The following is a 19,650-nucleotide window of genomic DNA, read 5'->3' as shown; positions in this document are numbered from 1 at the left end:
CTCAGCAACTACCGATTGCATTTACCAGTATTGTACATGGATCACATTGGCAAATACCCGTCATGCCCTGCTGTAGATATAGCTGAAATATTTCTCAGTGAAGGATGCATCCTTGGAAATGGATTTTGCAACTCATATGCTGATTTATTTATGACAATGTTTGTGGATGATTATATTTATTCATATGTTTGTCAAAATGAGGTTTTATATTTTAGATATGTAAGCAGTTTGTTTTTCTGTGTAGTCGTAGTATACATAATGCTCTAAAATTTGTAGAATTGCATTACAATAGGTAAGAATTGAAATTTGAATGTAAGACTTAAGAATATAATTTTTTAGATCTTACCGTATAAGGCAAGTAGATACATTTATTAAGTCTATGGCTGAGCATTCAGAACATGCCATTACATGCTACCTTCCCCCAATGTAACAGCCTTTCCATATGGAGACTCACTTTGGGCAAGAAGGTTATGTAGTGATATATGTAGTTTTTTTTACGTGAAACTAATAAGATTGTTAAAAAGGTTTTTTAAGCTGTGCTTATGAGAGAGAAGTTGTAAAGATGCTTATGTTATGTCCCCTCCTCTGGGCCAGTAATCAAGGAGCCTGAATCCTCACCACTGATGCCATGAGGGGACATTCACTTGTAACAAGGGTAGGTACACACAGTATTTCCACATGCAGCTCTCTGCACCAAGCACAATTTCCCTTAAGAACACACTCAGTCTAGGGTCTGGGTTTCCCTGTCTGTCTCTCCAGACCTCCAATAAGACTCCCACTGGCAATGGCTGTAGAGTTGAGTCCTCAGCTGAGTGTTCCAGACCAAATCCTCCACCACCCTCTCTGTGAAACAGTGCTCTGTGTCCCTGCTCCAGTTAGCTGACACTACTCTAAGGCTCCTCCAAGGGTACCCAATTATACTGAGTAAAATTAATACTAATACAAATGTTAGTGTCTGACTGATGCAGTAAGACTTTCAGGAGTGGCCACAGTGTTACCAAGTAAATGTAAGTACTCTCAAAGTTTAAACTAGTCTCTAAAAGACTAGCCACCATGAAAACTTTAAATATGTTTTTAATAATAAATAAAAGAACATGAACATACTGAAAATACTAAATGTCTATTTACAACAGAAATCAGAGTTTCAGTCACAGGAAATATTAAAATAATGCAAATGAATAGATTCACACAGGTACAAAAAAAAACACAGTGCATAACTAATCTCACTATAATTTCCTGACTGATCTTAAGAATTGCTATTCCCTGATTACTTACTAAAGCAAGGCAAGATGAAGTAGGTGAGTAATCCTTCTATGTCAGGTTTCAAAAACAAGACTGCTCTGAGACTTTTGTATCATCTAGTATTAAAACATCATTTCAGTGCTGGATTATAGAATGACATCACATACATCTGGTTATCTGACTTCTGGTTCTTATACTAAATCCCTTTACTAGAAACGGAACAAGAATCCTGCACATTTGTTTTGCCATGCACACAGACAGAGCTTTGCTAAGATGTGATGTTCTTCGTGTTTCACTGTTGTAGTCATTACATTTGGGGTAATCTGCTGGCAGGTTGCCCTCAGTCGGCCTGAATAACAAAGTCTTGGGTCCTGCGTCGGTTGCTGTCTCTTCTTCCATGACGTCAGGTCATAAGGGGTATAAAACATGCAGCCGACGCCATTTTAATCAGTCTTTTTTGCCGCGCAGTGCCCGAAGCAGAAGCAGTTCACAAGTGCTGGTCGGCCGACTCCTGAAATTTTCTTCAACGTAAAGCTAAGTACCCTGTTGGGGAAACTTTTTCTTGCTCCTTACCGATGTCAGTAAAAGTTAATAGTTGTATTTCTTGTGGGAAGCAAATACCTCATAAGGATTTTCATTTGTACTGTATTCCTTGCCTAGGCCCTGACCACAATGTGCCTTGTTGTCGGTTTTGTGCTAAATTTAACCAACGCACTATTAAGCTTCTGTATATTTTTGCTTCTAAATATTTTGGCTCAAGATTTAACTATCCAGAAATGTCGTTGATTAGCAATCCGACTACCGGAATTCACAAAAAACGCAAAGAAAAAGACAGAGACAGACTGTCTAGGTCCAAAACCGATGATGGAGCTTCTCCTAAGCCAGTCGCCGGTTTGCCAGTACTCAGTGAGGTGCTTTCGCAGCCCCTTATACCCTCTACTTTTGAATCGCAGGCCTCTACCGAGACCCATTCAGAGTCCGGTATGTCGCGAGACACTTCAAGTATTGAACCCACGGATGTCTCTCCCTTAGATGGGTCCAAAGCTGCTGAGCAGGCACCGGCTTCTGAGGGTGTTTTCAGGCCTAAAGATTTGTATATGAAACCGACGCCATCATAAAAGCAAGGCCAAAACCAACTTCTATGTCTAAAAAACCGATACAATGGTCACGTGTTCAGGCCCCTATGCCTAAAAAACAAATGATCAAAATGGCTGAGGATTTAATTACCTTGATCAGGGGTTCCCAACCCCCTCCTGCTAAGAGGCCTAGGCAAGGCACTGATTATGACTCTTCAGATCAGGTTTCCATTTCTTCCGATTCCTCTTTTGATCAGGAATTTTCTATTCCACCTTATGAGGACTCTGATGCAGAAGAATCCATCCCTTCTGCTTCTCCTCCTGAGGATTTTTCTTTTGGAGAAACTTTGCATACCTTAAGGGATCATTTTCATTGGGAGAGTCAGGATTTTTCAGAATCCAAAAAGAGGCTTAGGAATTTCCTTCTTCTTCCTCAGCATAGGCCTTTGACTATACCTCCTGTTTTAGACATTGTTGATGATGTTTTGTTAGAATCCAGCATGGCTCCTGATTCCCTGCCTCCGGCTCCTAGTAAGCCAGATAGATATTACAGGGTTTCTGACTCCCACAAGTTTCTTTTTAAAAACCCTACTGCTGATCCTGAAACAATTTCTCAGGGTCTCAAGGGTGTTAAGGCTTCTACTGCTAAAAATCCTACCCCTTCTGATAGAGACTCCAGGGCACTGGATAGATGGGGTAAGAAGGTTTATACGTCTGCATCCCTGGCAATTAGAGCTTTAAACTGTCAATTTCATATGCTTAAATATCAGCAGTATGTCATGGGCTTACTGAAACAGAAAATGATGTTGATTTCTGACTGTGTGAAAATAGCGTTACAGGATGTAATGTGGTCCTATCTCGCCTACATTCATTACTGATGGGCTCGGGGCTGAGAATCGGCTCCGACTCGGCCGCTATAACTAGCACGAAGTCTCTAATTGGCTGGGCTAAGAATGTATCCCAGGATGCACCACGCCCAAACCCCCAGATCTCGTTTGCCACTCATTGAGTGAAGACGTGGTCTCGAGCTTGGCTGTGGCTAAGTACCTTATTTGAGCTATTTACTAGTTTCCTGTAATTTTTTCTTCCAACCAAAAGCTATTTTAATAGCTACCGTCTGTGTATTTGGTGTTTTGTGACTGCTTTCTGTTTTAGTTATAGTTGTGGTATCCTTGTGTTTGGTGGGCTAGGCCCGTTTAAGTTAGAGGGCCTTAGCCCTGTTCGGTGTGTTTCTTTGTTGGTTTTAGGGGCGTTTGAGTTAGAGTCCCTTCCTCCTTTCCCTTTCGTGTTGGTGTCTGGTTTTGTGTGGAGTTTTAAAATGTCAGGCAAAGATCAGAAGGAGCATAGGCCTTCTGGTTTTAAAAAGTGCGCCAAATGTTCCTATAAGATCTCTCTGACTGATGGCCATGCCATCTGTGTGTACTGTTTGGGCGCTATACACTTGCAAGAGTCCTGCAGTGTGTGTCATTCGTTTAGTTCCAGGGTCTTGCAAGAGAGAAAAAATAAGTTGATTCTCAAGGGCCTGGTAAAACCTGCCTTTGAAGAAGCTTTGGCGTCTTCTCCCCCTAGTGGGAAATCTAAGTCAAAAAGAGATCTCCGGCTCTGTCTAGTTCGTCGGAGCCATCGGAGAAAAGATTAATGACTGTTTCACCTTCCTCGGCTCAATTGTTCTTGGAGCCACAGGAGATGTTGTCGGTACCGGAGACGGCTTCTTCGGTTCCACTGACGCCGGAGCCGAAGGAGGTTTCTGTTGTTTTGGAGCTAATTCGGAGCCATTCTCTTAGCTTTACGTCGGATCTATTAGAGAAGACTTCTCGACCCCCTTCTGTGTCCTCCAAGTCCTCCAGGTTGTCTGATTCGGATTTGGATAGGGTGGTGCAGAGACTCCTCCAGTCACCAGTGTTAACAAAATTATTCTCGGCTCCAGCCCAGTCGGCTCCGGAGCCTGCCCTTTTGTCGATTCCTCCTCCGACCACCTCTGTGTCATTGGAGCCGGAGTGTTCTGAGTTGAGTGAGGTCCTTGGGTGGCTCCGAAACCCCCTTTGAGTTTTTCAGCTCCGACCTCGGCTCCAACCTTTTCGGTTCCATCTAATGGTTTTGGCACTCGAGTTTCGTCAGTCGGACCCGAGGGGGATACATCGGGGCTCCAGATCTCGGCTCCGAGTCTCCCTCTTGATGCTTCTGTTCAGATTGTGGTCTCGGAGATGGGTCGTTCCTCGGATTCAGGTGGACCCGCCTTCAAGGCCATGAGGAGCGCACTGGCCAGGTCTTTGGTGACATCACTCAAGTCAACCACTCCTTTCCCGGATACTGCGACTAGAGCCTCTGATGCCCCCCTATCAGCAGGCAGCGGGGCTCAAAGGCCTGAGGATACCCCCATGCGTGGTCCCCTGCTTTCTGAGGGCCCTTCAGAGTCTTTGCCTGAAGAGCCTCCCAGAAAGAAGTTGTGTAAGAGGAAGCACATAGACTCCCCAGATGAGTCTGTCACCTCAGACACTGACCTCGATGATGCAGAAGGGTCCCCAAAGTTGTCCTCCGATGATGTCTCATTCTCTGACATCCTGGAGATTTTGAGACGGAGAGGTGACTGGCCTTCCAACCCCCCTCTGAGGAGGAGTCTGTCTTCCTCAAGGCCTTCGGAGCCCGACCTTCCACCTCCTGGGTGTCTCCCCCCTTCGATGAATTGTTGGACCTTATTTGTCGAAGGGTGTGGGAACACCCTGACTCTGTGGAACCGGTTCCCAGTCGCATGAACAAGTTCTTGTCTGTGCCTCCTGGGAAAGAGTTCTTGACAAAAGGAGTTCCTGTAGATGCCATGGTGGTGGTGTCTGCCACTCAGCAAGAAGTTGTAGAGGCTTCTGCTTCCATTCATCCTCCTAACAAGGAGTCTAGGAGTATGGATCAGTATGGAAAGCGTACCCTGTCCTCAGCGACCTTTACTTTGCGGTCGTTGAATTATCTGTGTCATTTTACGAAGCTCCAAAGAGATCTCCTCAAGGAGTTGGGAGATACTCTGTCGGGTAACTTGCCTGAGGCGGTGAACCAGACTGTCAATGCCCAGCTGTCTACCCTGTCTTCTATTGTTAACTGTTCCATGAGGCACATATCCTATGCAGCCGAGGGGGCGGGTAGGGCGGCTAGCGCAGGCGTAGCCCTTAGGAGGCAAGCCTGGATGCTCTTGTGTTACTTCGCGGAGGCCTTCAAGTCTTCCTTCACGGACGCACCCTTTGACGGGTCCTCCCTCTTTGGACCCAAAGTGAAAGACACTCTCACCAGATGTGAGCAGGAGGGTAAGACTTTGTCTGCCGTAGGGGCCCATTTTTTGCTTCCCTCTAGATCTTATCCCAGGGCGCAGAGGGGAGGAAAGATGTGGTTGAAGAAGTCTCAGAAGTCTTTTCCTGACCATCATGGTGGCCCCCCCTCCAGAGGGAGAGGAGGGGGGAATTACTCTGGAAGACATCGCCCTAGGGGTGGGGGAGGCCCCCGCAACTCGGGAGACCGCGAGTCCTTTCGTGGTTCCTCCTACCAACGTCCCTGAGGGACTGCCCAGCTGTGCCTCTCCAGAGCCAGTTGGGGGTCGTTTCTCGAAACATCTTCAAGCCTGGGGAAACATCACTCAGGATCGATGGGCGCTTCAAATTATTGCCGGAGGTTACACCATTCCCTTTATCGCAACCCCTCCACCATCCAAGAGAGTCCCAGACGTTCCACCCAGTCAAAGGGATCAAGCAGCATTAGATGTCTCAAAGCTTCTGGAAAAAGGAGTCATCCAACCAGTCCCCTCAGACCAGATCGGATCAGGAACTTACTCAAGGTTATTTTTGGTGCCGAAAAGAACAGGGGACTTGAGGCCCATCCTGGATCTCAGCCATTTAAACTGCTTCGTCAGGAAGTCCAAGTTCCGAATGGTCACTCTTCAAACCATTTTCCCCTTGTTGGAAAAAGGAGTATGGATGTGCTCCATTGATCTCAAGGATGCCTATTATCACATCAAAATAAACAAGGCCTCCAGGAATCACTTGCGCTTCTGGCTGGGAGCCAGTCATTTCCAATTCCGAGCCCTGCCCTTTGGTCTCACCACAGCCCCCAGGGTGTTTACCAAATGTCTGGCAGTGGTGACTGCTCACCTGAGACGTCTAGGATTTCAGGTGTTTCCTTACCTAGACGACTGGCTTCTCACCACCCCCCACCAGGCATCTACTTGTTCGAGCCACGGAGGCCACCATCAACTTGGGTCAACTCCTAGGGATTACTTTCAACTGGCAAAAATCTGTCTTGCTGCCATCACAACGTGTTGCATTTATCGGTGCAGAGCTAGATTCCATAGAAATGAGGGCTTTCCTTCCTACAGAAAGAATAAAAGTGCCACAGGCTCAAGTTTTGGCCTTATTACCTCTGAAAAAGGTCCAAGCCAGACTTGTTCTTCAGTTACTAGGTTCCATGGTGGCCACCATCCTACTAGTACCCCTGGCCAGGCTACATATGCGGATACTCCAGTGGCTTCTTTCAGTCCAGTGGTCCTTTCAAGAATTCCCTCCGTCTCATCCAATTCTTATAACGGAACAATGCCGACAGGACCTGCGTTGGTGGCTTCATTCACCCAATCTGAACAGAGGGAGATCCCTGAACCCTCCGCCCCCTACTGCCACAGTGACCACGGACACCTCCCAGACAGGGTGGGGGGGCATTATCTGGGCAGGACGGTCCATGGCATGTGGCAAGATCACGAGGTACACTTGCATATAAATGTCCTGGAGATGAGAGCAGTGCTACTAGCGTTGCAGGCACTTCACAGCTCTCTTCCCAAGGGAACTATTTCAGTTCTTTCCGACAACATGTCATTCATGTGTGGTACCTGAACAAGCAGGGGGGGAACCAAGTCCTGTCCCCTTTGCAGAGAGGCTATGAGAGTGTGGAATTGGGCAGTGTCTTCCCAACGCTTTCTAGTGGCAACACACATTCCGGGGAAGTCCAATGTGATAGCAGACAGGCTAAGCAGAGCTATTCTGATGCCTCCCGAGTGGTCCCTGAACGATAGAGGTGCTGCTCAGATCTTCTCCAGGTGGGGTCTACCTTGCTGCGACCTCTTTGCCAGTCCCCTCAATGCCAAGTGCAGCAGTTACTTCACTCTGATCCCCCCTCAGGGGGAGTCACCCAGGGATGCTCTAGTCCACGATTGGCCCCCCGGTCTGCTCTACGCCTTCCCTCCGTTTCCTCTGCTGCCAAGAGTGATTCAGAAGGCAACTTCCTTGGGAAGCAAAATTTCAATCGCACCACACTGGCCCTGTCAAGTTTGGTTCCCCTTTCTCCGGAGATATACCATGGAGATATACCATGGAAGGTCCTTGGATTCTGGATCCAGTTCCAGACCTATTGACTCATCTGTCAGGGCAGTTCCACCCAACCCTGCGAACCCTCAAGCTCACTGCCTGGCTTCTCCACTTCCGTTCTTAGTCAGACAGCTTTCCTTTACACCGGAAGTGGTACATATCCTATCTTCTTCCCACAAGCCATCCACTAGAAAGATATACTCCAGTAAATGGAAGAGATTTGCTATCTGGGCCCAGTTGCATAATCTAGATCCCTTTACAGCCCCTGTGACTGTAGTTTTGGATTTTTTGGCAACACTTTTCAGACAAGGTTCCGCTGCCTCCACTATTAAGGTACAGCTGGCGGCAATTTCTAATTTTCACGTTTCATATAAGCCTTCCCTCATGGGCCATAAACTGTGTAAAGCATTCCTAAAAGGAGCCTGGTTACTTCGTCCCCCAGTTTCACAACCAGTTTTGCCATGAGATTTAAACTTGGTGCTTAGAGCCATAACTCCTTCTCCCTTTGAGCCTGCAGCCACTTGTAAATTAAAATATTTGTCTTGGAAGACAGCCTTTCTGGTAGCCATTACTTCAGCCAGAAAGGGTATCAGAGCTTCAAGCCCTTTCTGTTAAACCTCCTTATTTGATTTTTCATAAGGATAGAGTATCCTTGAGACTCAACCCTTCCTTTCTTCCTAAGGTTTCTTCTACCTTCTGTCTTCACCAATCCATTGAGTTACCGGTGTTTTTCCCACACTTTTCAAACAAGGCAGAATTCAAATATCACCAATTGGATGTACATAGACAACTGAGGTTTTATTTGCACAGGACAAAACAAGAGAGGAAATCAGATCAGTTGTTTGTGTCCTTTTCAGAGAACAGGATTGGTAGCCCTGTGACCAACGGCACTACTGCAAGGTGGATTAAGGACTGTATCTCATTTATTTACACATCGGCAGGTAGAGATCTACCTTTCCCAGTTAAGGTGCATTCTACCAGGGCTATGGCCACCTCAGTAGCCTTTCATGCTAGGCTCTCTTTGGATGAAATCTGTGCAACAGCTACCTGGGCTTCCCCAAACACCTTTATTTCTCATTATAAGCTGGGCGTGGCTTCTAGAGGCCGGGCTTCCTTTGGTTCCACGGTGCTCAGGAGTGTTTTCCCATGAGCCTCCCAGGATATAGGTGCTAGGGACGCTGTCCCGTCAGTAATGAATGTAGGTGAGATAGGACCACATTACATCAATTAGTTATGTACTCACCATAACGATAGATGTATGTGGTCCATCTCGCCTACATTCTTGCGTACCCACCCACCTTCCCCCTTCCTGGTGGACTTGGAGGAAATCTATATTCTTAGACCCTTCTGAGGATATTATTTTTTCTCTCTTCTTGCTGTGTGTTCCTGTGGGATTATGTATGTGTAATGATTATATTGTGGCAAACAAGTTCTGGGGGTTTGGGCGTGGTGCATCCTGGGATACAGGCTTAGCCCAGCCAATTAGAGACTTCGTGCTAGTTATAGCAGCCGAGTCGGAGCCGATTCTCGGCTCCGAGCCCGTCAGTAATGAATGTAGGGGAGATGGACCACATACATCTATCGTTATGGTGAGTACATAACTAATTGATTTATTGCATTCAGCTGAACAAGTTGAAAAGCATACTTTGCAATGTGGTTTTGATTCCTTGGAGGCCTCTTGCAGGGCCGCCATAACTGGATCTGTGATAAGAAGGCATGCTTGGCTCAAGGAGCAAAATCTGCCTGATCATGTTAAAGCAAAATTGTTGGATGCTCTTTACAACAGGACAGTCTATTTGGTAATAAGGCAGAAGAAGTTTTGAAAAAGATGGAAGACAAAGCTAAATCTATGCAAACTGTAAATGATTTCCTACAGGTGCAGCCACCCAGGTTCAGTTGGCACTGGCCTACTAAGAACTGTTCCTTTCCAGTACACAACAGAGCCACTCGGGTCAAACCCAGACAGTCCAAAGGCTCCAGGTTTCAGTCACAAGGAACTTACAGAACAAAACAATGGGGTGCCTCCACCTCCAAATCTGGAATTAGCAAGGCCCCCCCTATGGTAAACAGTCTCAATGACGTTCCTCTGCCATTTCCAAGCACTTATCTTTTGGCAGCCCCTTTGGGGGGAAAACTAGAAGTTGGCATCTAATTACCCAGGACAAGTGGGTCTTAAATATAGTATCCCAGGGATACAGATTTCATTTTCACACATTGCCAATTCCAAACGGATGGCCAGATCTGCCTCCAAATCAGTGGGCAGAGGCCCAGAAACAAGATATGTCCCTCATGGATATGGGGGCTATTCAACCAGTACCAGAAAAGGAAAAAGGACAAGGTTTTTATTCAAGACTTTTCCTGGTACCCAGAAAAGACAAATCATGGCATCCAATTCTGGACTTATCCATTCTAAATACTTTCCTGGACATTCCAAAATTCAAGATGCTGACTCTACAACAGTTACTGCCTATGCTGGGCAAGGATGCCTGGTTGGTAACTCTAGACTTAAGAGGCTTACCTGCATATCCCAATCAGGGAATCTTGCAGAAGATACCTCCGCTTCAAAGCAGACTATTTGCATTACCAGTTCTCTGCACTGCCCATTGGCTTATCTACTGTGCCCAGGGTATTCACAAAGTGCCTGGCACCAGTAATTGCATTCTGCAGACAACTAAATATTCAGATTTATCCTTATGTGGACGATTGTCTAATTCAGGCAGAAAACAAGGAGCTCTCTTCTACAACATCTGGAGTTTGTAAAAAGGCTTCTAACATGCCTAGGGTACACCATAAATGAAAAGAAATCACAACTGGTACCCTCTCAAATAATTACATTCCTGGGTGCAAGCTTGAATACAACTGCCCAGATGGCTTACCTCACGCCAGACAAACAAATTCAATCGATGACATACTTCAAACAAGTGGCCACAAAAACCCAGCTATCTGCAAGACAAATTCTGCAGGCCTTGGGGTTCATGGCTTCCTGCATTCTACTAATTCCATATGCAAGACTGCATATGAGGAAACTTCAGTGGTACCTAAAAAGCTTATGGAGTCAACATTGTCATAGCCTGGAAACAATGATTCGTATCATTCCTTGCCTGCAACAGGAGTTCCTATGGTGGGCAGAGGCCTGTTACCAAAACAAGGGACTGTCATTCATTCCAAGCCCTGCCACCCAAATCCTGACTACCAGACGCATCAGAATATGCCTGGGGGGCCCATCTGGCAGGGAGATGCATTCAGGGCGAATGGAGCCCAAATTAAATGCACCTGCATATCAACCAGAAAGAAATGCTAGCTGTACAGAATGCTCTGACAGCCTTCAAGGACTTTCTTCATCCAGGACAACTACTGACAAAGACGGACAACACCACAGTTATGTGGTACATAAACAAACACGGGGGGTACCCACTCCTACCCCCTTTGCAGACTAGCCATGGCTTTGTGGAACACAGCCTTGACTTACCAAATACATCTAGAAGCTCAGTTTCCTGCCAGGAAAGCAAAATACTCTGGCAGACGAACTAAGAAGAAATCTTATGGACCCACACGAATGGAAATTGGATCCACAAATCTTCAGTATGTTGACACAAAGATGGGGGAGCTCAGACATAGATCTTTTTGCCTCTCCCCAAAACTATCAGTTGGACAAATTCTGCACAAGAATTCATCACAAAAATGCTTGGAAATGGATGCTCTATCCTTCAGCTGGAAAAACCTATGTCTATGCCTTTCCCCCTCTGCCTCTGCTCTCCCAAGGTTTTACTAAAAGTCAGACAGGAAAAACCAAAAATGATTCTGATTGCTCCAGACTGGCCGCGCCAACACTGGTACCCACTCCTACACAATATGTCACACCCTCCTCTATGGTACCTGCCTCAGACACCTCCTCTACTGTCTCAGCAGAACTATCAAATTCTGCACACTCAGCTCCAAGCTCTGACTCTTGCAGCATGGCTAATCAACTAATTTCACCAGTCACATCTCTCAGTAAACCTGTGATAAGTCATTTTGGAGGCTAGAAGGCCTAGTACTAGAAAACGTTATGCTGATAAATGGAAAAGATTCTGTGCATGGAACCAAGCACAAGGAATAAGCACAGCAATGCCCAATATTCCTCAGATTCTGCAATACTTAACTGAGATGCTTCACAAGGGCCTATCTTTTTCTTTTATAAAAATACATGCCTCTGCCATTTCAGCTCATTACGACACAGAGCATCCCCTCTTTTCTCATCCTCTGCTAAAGCAGTACCTCAGAGCGGCCAAAAATTTAAGACCTCCCAGGAGAGCACCAACTCCTGCATGGGACCTCAATTTTGTTTTGGAAAAACTCACTCTACCTCCTTTTGAGGCAGCTGCTACTGCAGACATAAAATTTCTCTCTTGGAAGACCGCCTTTCTTTTAGCAGTCACTTCAGCTAGAAGGATTTCAGAACTACAGGCTCTCATGGCAGTGGAGCCTTTCATTATCTTTTATCCAGACAGGGTGGCCCTCAGGACCAATCCATCCTTTATGCCTAAGGTGGTATCCAGTGTGGCTCTTAATCAGACCATTCATCTGCCAACCTTTTTCCCAAATCCACAGAACAAGGGTAAGTGGATTCTGCATTCATTGGATGTACACAGACAACTACGATTCTACTTAAACAGGACAAAATCTATAAGAAAATCTGAGCAATTACTGGTGGCATTTGCTGCAGGGGCAGAGGGAATGGCTATTTCAAAGCAGACTATTTCAAAATGGATAAGCCATTGTATTCGTTTCTGCTTCATGCACCATGGTAAACCTGTCCCCAAGGGGATCAGATCCCATTCCACCAGGGCTGCATCTACTTCTGCAGCTTTTCTCATAGGGGTTCCTACCAGAGACATTCTAGAAGCTGCTAATTGAAGCTCAGTTCATATGTTCACCAAACATTACCATTTACCTCTCTTTTCTAAATCCAGAACAGGCTTTGCCACTGCTGTCCTGCAGGGCCTTATCGCTGCTCCTAATGCTGTATAATTCCATCCTCCCAACCATAGCTTTGGGATTCTACCCAAATATAATGACTGCAACAGTAAAACACGAAGAACATAGTACAGTTGTGTACACTTACCATAAATGTAGATGTTCGAGTGTATTCACTGTTGCAGTCCTGGTTACCCACCCACCAGCCCCCTATTTCTCTCCTATTATACCTCTTCTTTCTTTTACTATGCTCAAAAGCCTTTTTGGTGTATTTGCTTTTAGCTGGAGGTATATTTTTTGTGTTCTAAATTACATGCATATACATATATGTATATATTTTTTGCTACCCATTTGGGGGACACCTGACATCTGGGGCAAGAAAAACTGATTAAAATGGCGTCGGTTGCATGTTTTGTACCTCTGATGACCTGACGTCATGGAAGAAAAGACAGCAACTGACGCAGGACCCAAGACTTTGTTATTCAGGCTGACTGAGGGCATCCTGCCAGCAGATTACCCCAAATGTAATGACTGCAACAGTGAATACACTCAAACATCTACATTTATGGTAAGTGTACACAACTGTACTTCATAGCATCTGGAAGCCATAAAACCATTTCAACACTGCACCCTTCTAGGGTAGCAATTAGTTTACTGCTAAGGACAATACAGCAGGTTTCCTAGTCCTTTTTTTCACAGACATTTTATTTCTGGCTGCAGTCAGAACTGTAAGATACAATCTTTATGGCCGAAACCAGGTAATTTCATTTCAGGATATTTTTCTAAATGTTAGCTGTGGTTGAGCTTAACCTCTTTTCCAGTATATTCTGTTACAATATATACATTTAATCAGTTATAATAGTACAGTCTGACGTACATGTATATTTCTTTTTTGTCCAGCAGTAAGCACTGTTGTTATATTTTTCACACAAGCAGCTTTACAAATACAGTTTTCAACGCAAGCATCTGTACAAATCCAGGTCAATATACAAATTACATATCATTTTTTACAAAACTCCAGTTAGCTGTGCTGGCATATGTTGCACATCCACTGCCTTACTTCTCCTGGCATAGCTGGCAATACCTCTCATCAACAGAGCTTATAATAAAGTAAATATAAGGACCAAGTTGTTGTTGTCTTTCGGCTTTTCCCAGTTAGGGGTCGCCACAGTGGAACTCCAGTCCGCTAATGATTGGCAGTAGATTTTCACAAACGCTGAGGTGCCAGCTCGACATTCAACCTTCAACAAAGGCACGCCCACTTACACATGTCTTTCGAACGCCCACCCAACCACGGGGAGGACATGCAGACTCCACACAGAAGGCACTCCCCGCACTCAAGCCGAGAATCGAACTGGAGAACCTCTTGCTGTGACGCAACAACGCTACCGCTGCACCACTGCAGATAGTGAAATATAAGGACCAAGTGCTAAGCTTTATAGGAACAGCTAAACTGGAATGCACTCCCCACACTCCAGCCGAGAATCGAACTGGAGAACCTCTTGCTGTGAGGCAACAACGCTACCGCTGCACTACCGCGGACAGTGAAATATAAGGACCAAGTGCTATGCTTTATAGGAACAGCTAAACTGGAATGAAAATGTATGTGAAGCCTCAATCCTAACCACTAGCACCAGTGGGGTATGTACATTGGGAGGATGACAAGTACATATGCAGTAAAGTGCAATTTCTCTTAAGAGCACACAGAGACCACCGTCATTCTGGGACTGGTTTCTCCCTCTTTCTCCAGATCCTCAATAAGACTCCCACTGGCACAGCTGTAGAGTTGAGATCTCAGCTGAGTGGCCAAGCCAGGACCTGCCACACCCTCTCTGTTCAGCCATTGCTTTGTGTCCCTGCCCAAGTAGCTGACACACGCGCGCACACACACACACACACACACACACACACACACACACACACACACACACAGGAAAGGCTGGCACAGGTTTACTAGCTATGCCCCCTTTTGCCCAGACTATAAGGTAGTTATTACTGCTACCAGCCAATTCTTTTTCATCTACTTTAAGGCCCTTAACAAAGGGTGTCCAATCTTACTGGTAATGTTGCTATTAATCCAAATGGTAGTTTGACCAAGAGAAAGACTATTAGGAGTGGCTTACAGTGTCACCAGATAAATGTACAAGTACTCTCAGAACTTAAATATGTCTCATAAATAGCCACAATGAAAGGTTTAAATATATTTAATAATAAAAGAACAAGAAAATATATAATCGGTTACATCAGAGTTCAAAATCACAGCGAATACTTAAAACAACATTGCAGGACAGTCTCAAATAAATAAAGAAAACAACTAAACTATACATCACTATATTCCTGTCTGAATCTAAGAGAATTACTTTTACCCTAGTTAACTTGCTTACAGAGCAAGCAGGCAGATGTTGTGAGTGGATGTTCTTGTCAGGTCAAAGACAAAATACAAAATGCTTAGTCTATCTCTGAAAGTTCTTAAATTAATATTTCAAATGTTACTGCTGGGATAGCTTGCACCATGACATCACTTCTTGTCATCTGACTATCCCAGGTGAAAATCCCCACTGCAGCTGGTAGCATTTAACATCTACCTGTGAAAATACATAGACCTCAGATCTTTTGACAAATGGTGGAAGTCATAAAATAATTTACTTTCCTCCACATTTAAAGACAATGCAAAAAACTTTTAGTTCTAGACATTGTCTCCTGTTGCACTGAAAATGAACGTTAACATCTCTTTTGGTTATGGCCCAGCCATAAAGGAACTTATTTCAACTATTCTTCTGAAGTTTTGCAAGTCAATCTCATATGTTTCAGTCTCCCCTGTTAAAATATATACATCTAAACAATTACAATAGTGCATATACTTTTCTGTTCAGTACTTTACAAAATATCTCTTCAGCACACATCTATACAATATGACATACAGTTTTAATACATCTGTAACACAAGCATGTAAATCATGTTGATATTCACAAATGACACATAACCATTTATAAAATTCCAGACAGCTGTGCTGACAGTATTTTCTTTTTGTTACATTGTAAATAATAGATGGCAAGAGAAGGTTAAGATTCATGTGGGGGATATTTGTTATGAAAATGGAGTGTTAACCAGTCAAATAGTAGAAGTAATTAAAGATGGATGGCAATTTTTAAGAAAGGACATTTTTATTTTATTTATTTTATTTTTATTTTTATTTTACATTTGTTGACCGGGCTAGTCTAGCTGGATATATGTCCATTTTCAGTAGAGGCCCGGGGAGAAAAGCTCCAGTAATTAAACACATTATATGAAGATAGACAATTCAAATAGTAAGGCTTAAAATGAGGGCTAATTAATACACATATTACATAAAAAGTCATGGTAAATACAAAGTAAAATAGGCAAATGTCTTGAGAAAGAAAACTTATAGATTTTTTTTTTTTCCAAGGAGTATTTCATAAGACTGTGTGCATGTCATTAAGGGAGAGCTAACAAGGCTATAAGGAGCAGAGATTGCAGGAATTTAGGAGGAAGAGAGGACAGGGAGGTAAAAAAGGAAGTTAATCTGGGTTGGTACAGGAGCAAAGCCAGTGATTATTGAGATGAGTTTTCAGCTGCTTTTTGAAAAGTGGAAGGGAGGACAAAGACAGGATAACAGAGGGTAATTTGTTCCACATTTTACCGACTGAGTTGGAAAAAAGACAATCACCTGCAAAGTTATTACATGGAATTGGGTAGATGTTTTCCTAGTACATTGTGCGTGTCCTATTGTGGAGGGGTAAAAATCTGAAGGACTATTTAGTGAAAAATAATTATAAGGGCATTCAATGTGAAATTGAGAGTGTAGGAGAAAATGTGTGCACTTTTATTTGTGTAAACTGCTCTGTGTGCCATTTCTAGAGAGAACAATTGATTGCATAATTGGGAAGAAAGTGGATGTTAAAATCAGGTATACATGCACTTCAGAAAGAGTAGTGTATGCTCTTAGATGTTCCTGTAATTTGTTATATGTAGAAGAAACAGAAAGTTTAAAAATCTCTAAAACATTCTTGTATCCTTACTTTAGAGCAGGGTTTAACTAGGGAACACAAAGCGATACATGTTGATCACAAATGGAAACATTATTTTGAAGTTTGATACTCCTAAAGCTAAAGGATTAACAACTGAATGTTGTATTAAAAACTATTTTTAATTGTATTGGTTAATTAATTAGTGTATGTCGTGATTTTTGTGCTGTTATTTGTATGTGTTTTTAATTTAATTCACTTGATCCTAAAACTCCTTTTATGTATACTTACAGCAAACACCCGTACCTCCTTATGGTGCCCAGAACTCTTTTTAGGTCTGGCTTGTTTAAGAGACTTACCAGATAATAGCCAGTATTAGAAAGTGTAAGGAGTTATTAACACATTGACACTAAGACTGTTAATCTACAGTTTCCAGTGGCAAAATTAATCTTTGTTTTCCTCTTATTATTCATATTTTTATATTTATGCTCATATTTTTATAACTGAGAGACCTACATTTTATTGAGGTATATGGTGTGAAACAGAAATGTGGAGACAGGATAATTCACTGATAATGCTAGTTTGTATCATAGTGTACTGGAAATATTGCAAGTTGTTTTATGAAAGTAAGCAATGTTTCCATATGTACTCAATACAAACTCTTACATGACATTAGGTGAAACCTTAGTTGTTGAAGAAATCTGTCTTGATATTTGCACTATAAGTTACACATCTTGAGAGATACCCAGTATTATTTACATTGCAAATGACACAAATTAAGCATATGTTTTCATATTTCTGTAAACATCTCAATAAACATGCACTTATAAAAGAATTCCTTATTGTTATCTGAAGTCTTACGTATAGCTAACAAAAATGTTTTATGTCTAGGTTGTACAGTTTTCATGATATGTCTAGTTGATTGCGAAAGTTTAGAAAAAAATATATAATTTGGGGTTTGCTTTCATTGTAATAGTATTTATGGAAAAGACTTATGAATGTGTTGCCTATTATCATTGTAATGAATACAGTTTACTGATAACATTGCCATTTGTACAGTTTTAATGGCTTTTATTGTTCACAAAATATTTACGTTATGCTTCTTAAAGGGCCACACACTGGCACAGCAGATGGTGTTGTCACCTCACAGTAAGATCATCCCTGGTTTGAGTCTCAGCAGGGGTGCCTTCTGTGCAGAGTCAGCATGACCCCCCCCCCCCCCGTGTTTGCATCTGTTTCCTCCAGGTGCTCTGATGGTTTCCCTCTGCATTCCAAAGATATGTAATAAAAAGAAAACAAATTGTCCATAGGTGTGAGTGTATGGTGTGGAAGAACTTCAGTGGTGGAGCTAGCCACCCAGAAGTGTCATCATTGGCACTAGATGATTGTCACTGTTGAAGTGACATCCCATCCCAACCCCATGTGCAAAAATGAGAAAAAAATGTTGTAGCTGTATGGATTATACTTAAGTTTAAATCAAATCATGGATTAACAGTTAAATGTGACATTGAAGCTCATGTCAGTTAATTATATAAAATGTATAGGATTGTGAAAAGAAAAATTAAAACAGAACAAGGAATACTAGAACAATTGGCAAGATGCATTTGGGACAGATCAGTTTAACAAAAACTTTTTATAGTCTGGTAAAATGTGTTAGCTGCAGACTGTCATGTGGAACACAATAAAAATTGTATGTAAGATATCAATGGTACAGTAGTCTGTGAAGAAGAAAACATCAGAGCCGTGATATTTTCAGAAGTTATGTAATAGTTAATGCATTCAAGGTAGTTAGGAGATTGCAGAATGGATAGAAGAAACTCCCTGTCCTAAAGAACATTTTAAATATACACCTGTAACTATCCAGGATATTGTAGACAGTATCAAATAATTTAAGCATAAGGACTCTGAATCAGAATGTTTCATAGCCGAGTTTTATATGGTATTTATATTTAAATTAGCACCTGTTCTTTCAGATTACACAGATTCAGACTCTTCCTGGATGGAATCCCCTTAGATTCCATAAGCTATGCTTAATTCATACAAAGGGGGTGAGTCAGGACCATCACTAGCTCATTGTAGATCTAGTTACATTTGTATTGGTTATTTTATGATTGCAAGAAATATAAGAACATCCATAATTTAGATAAGTTACTTTTGTCCTGTCTGGTTTCTACTGTAACAGACAGATGCTTGGTGCTAATAAATACAGGTAGTCCTTTATTATTCATAACAAGAGAATAATATTTCTGAAAATATTGATTTAGATCATTTAGATACTTGGCATTTTTGACAAGGACTGTTGCAACCTGCTCCTTTGAAGGTCAAACTTCCCATAGGTGAGTAAACCTTGGTAAACTTCCCAATTATTTATTCTATAACAATGATCTGCATAATGAATATGTATATGTATTTGCTTGACCTTTGAACAAGCTGAAGTTGAGGGGCCAGAACCTGTGTCTGCATGCTGTAGCACTTTCATATCTCCTAGCGGTATTCCTTTTTCTGATTGGATAAAATAGATAAGCTATCCCCACTTGAATACATATTTGCTGTATGGTTGTGGTAATGCCTAGCATATCTTATTTTCTTTATTTAAGTTTATTTCTTGAGTCCAGCTGCAGTTTTTCAAGCCAGCCTGTTAGCAGATTTGTACAAGACTGAATAAACAGTAACATACACAGGAAAAGTATTTCATAAAATTTTTGTATGTTAATGTAGAAAGGCAAAATAAATTTTTCAGTAAATGTTTCACGAATATTATACATGAATTACTTGCACGTTATTTACAGAATTGCAAAAAAGGTTTGAAAATAGAAGGGAGAAGAATTCAAACAAAAAAAAATGGAACAGTGGTGCAGAGTATATGGAGCAGTTAATATTGACCTGTGGTGGAAAAGAATACTTTAGTAATTATTAAATCTGGGCATACTTGGTTAACGTGGTCACTTAACATTAAAACAAGTATTTGCTTCCTCATGGAGAAGCTTTTTTTAAGTCCAAATCAGATTCTGGTAAATATTCCTATAGCTGAAGATCAATGGGAGAAAAGTAATGACCAGT

The 19,650-nt window shown here is 42.6% G+C and overlaps 1 protein-coding gene across 13 annotated transcripts in view; it reads left to right on the top strand.

Moving 5' to 3' along the window:
* Positions 1–19,650, top strand: part of MAGI1 (membrane associated guanylate kinase, WW and PDZ domain containing 1) — a 687,439-nt gene that overhangs the window by 271,665 nt on the left and 396,124 nt on the right. The gene's annotated exons all lie outside the window — the stretch shown is intronic.

This window comes from Protopterus annectens, chromosome 7.part0 (genome assembly GCF_019279795.1).
Source record: "Protopterus annectens isolate FY-2018-M chromosome 7.part0, PAN1.0, whole genome shotgun sequence".
Lineage (NCBI taxonomy): Eukaryota > Metazoa > Chordata > Ceratodontiformes > Protopteridae > Protopterus > Protopterus annectens.
Note: the sequence above shows the minus strand (reverse complement) of the source record. Positions and strands in the feature narration are given on the sequence as shown.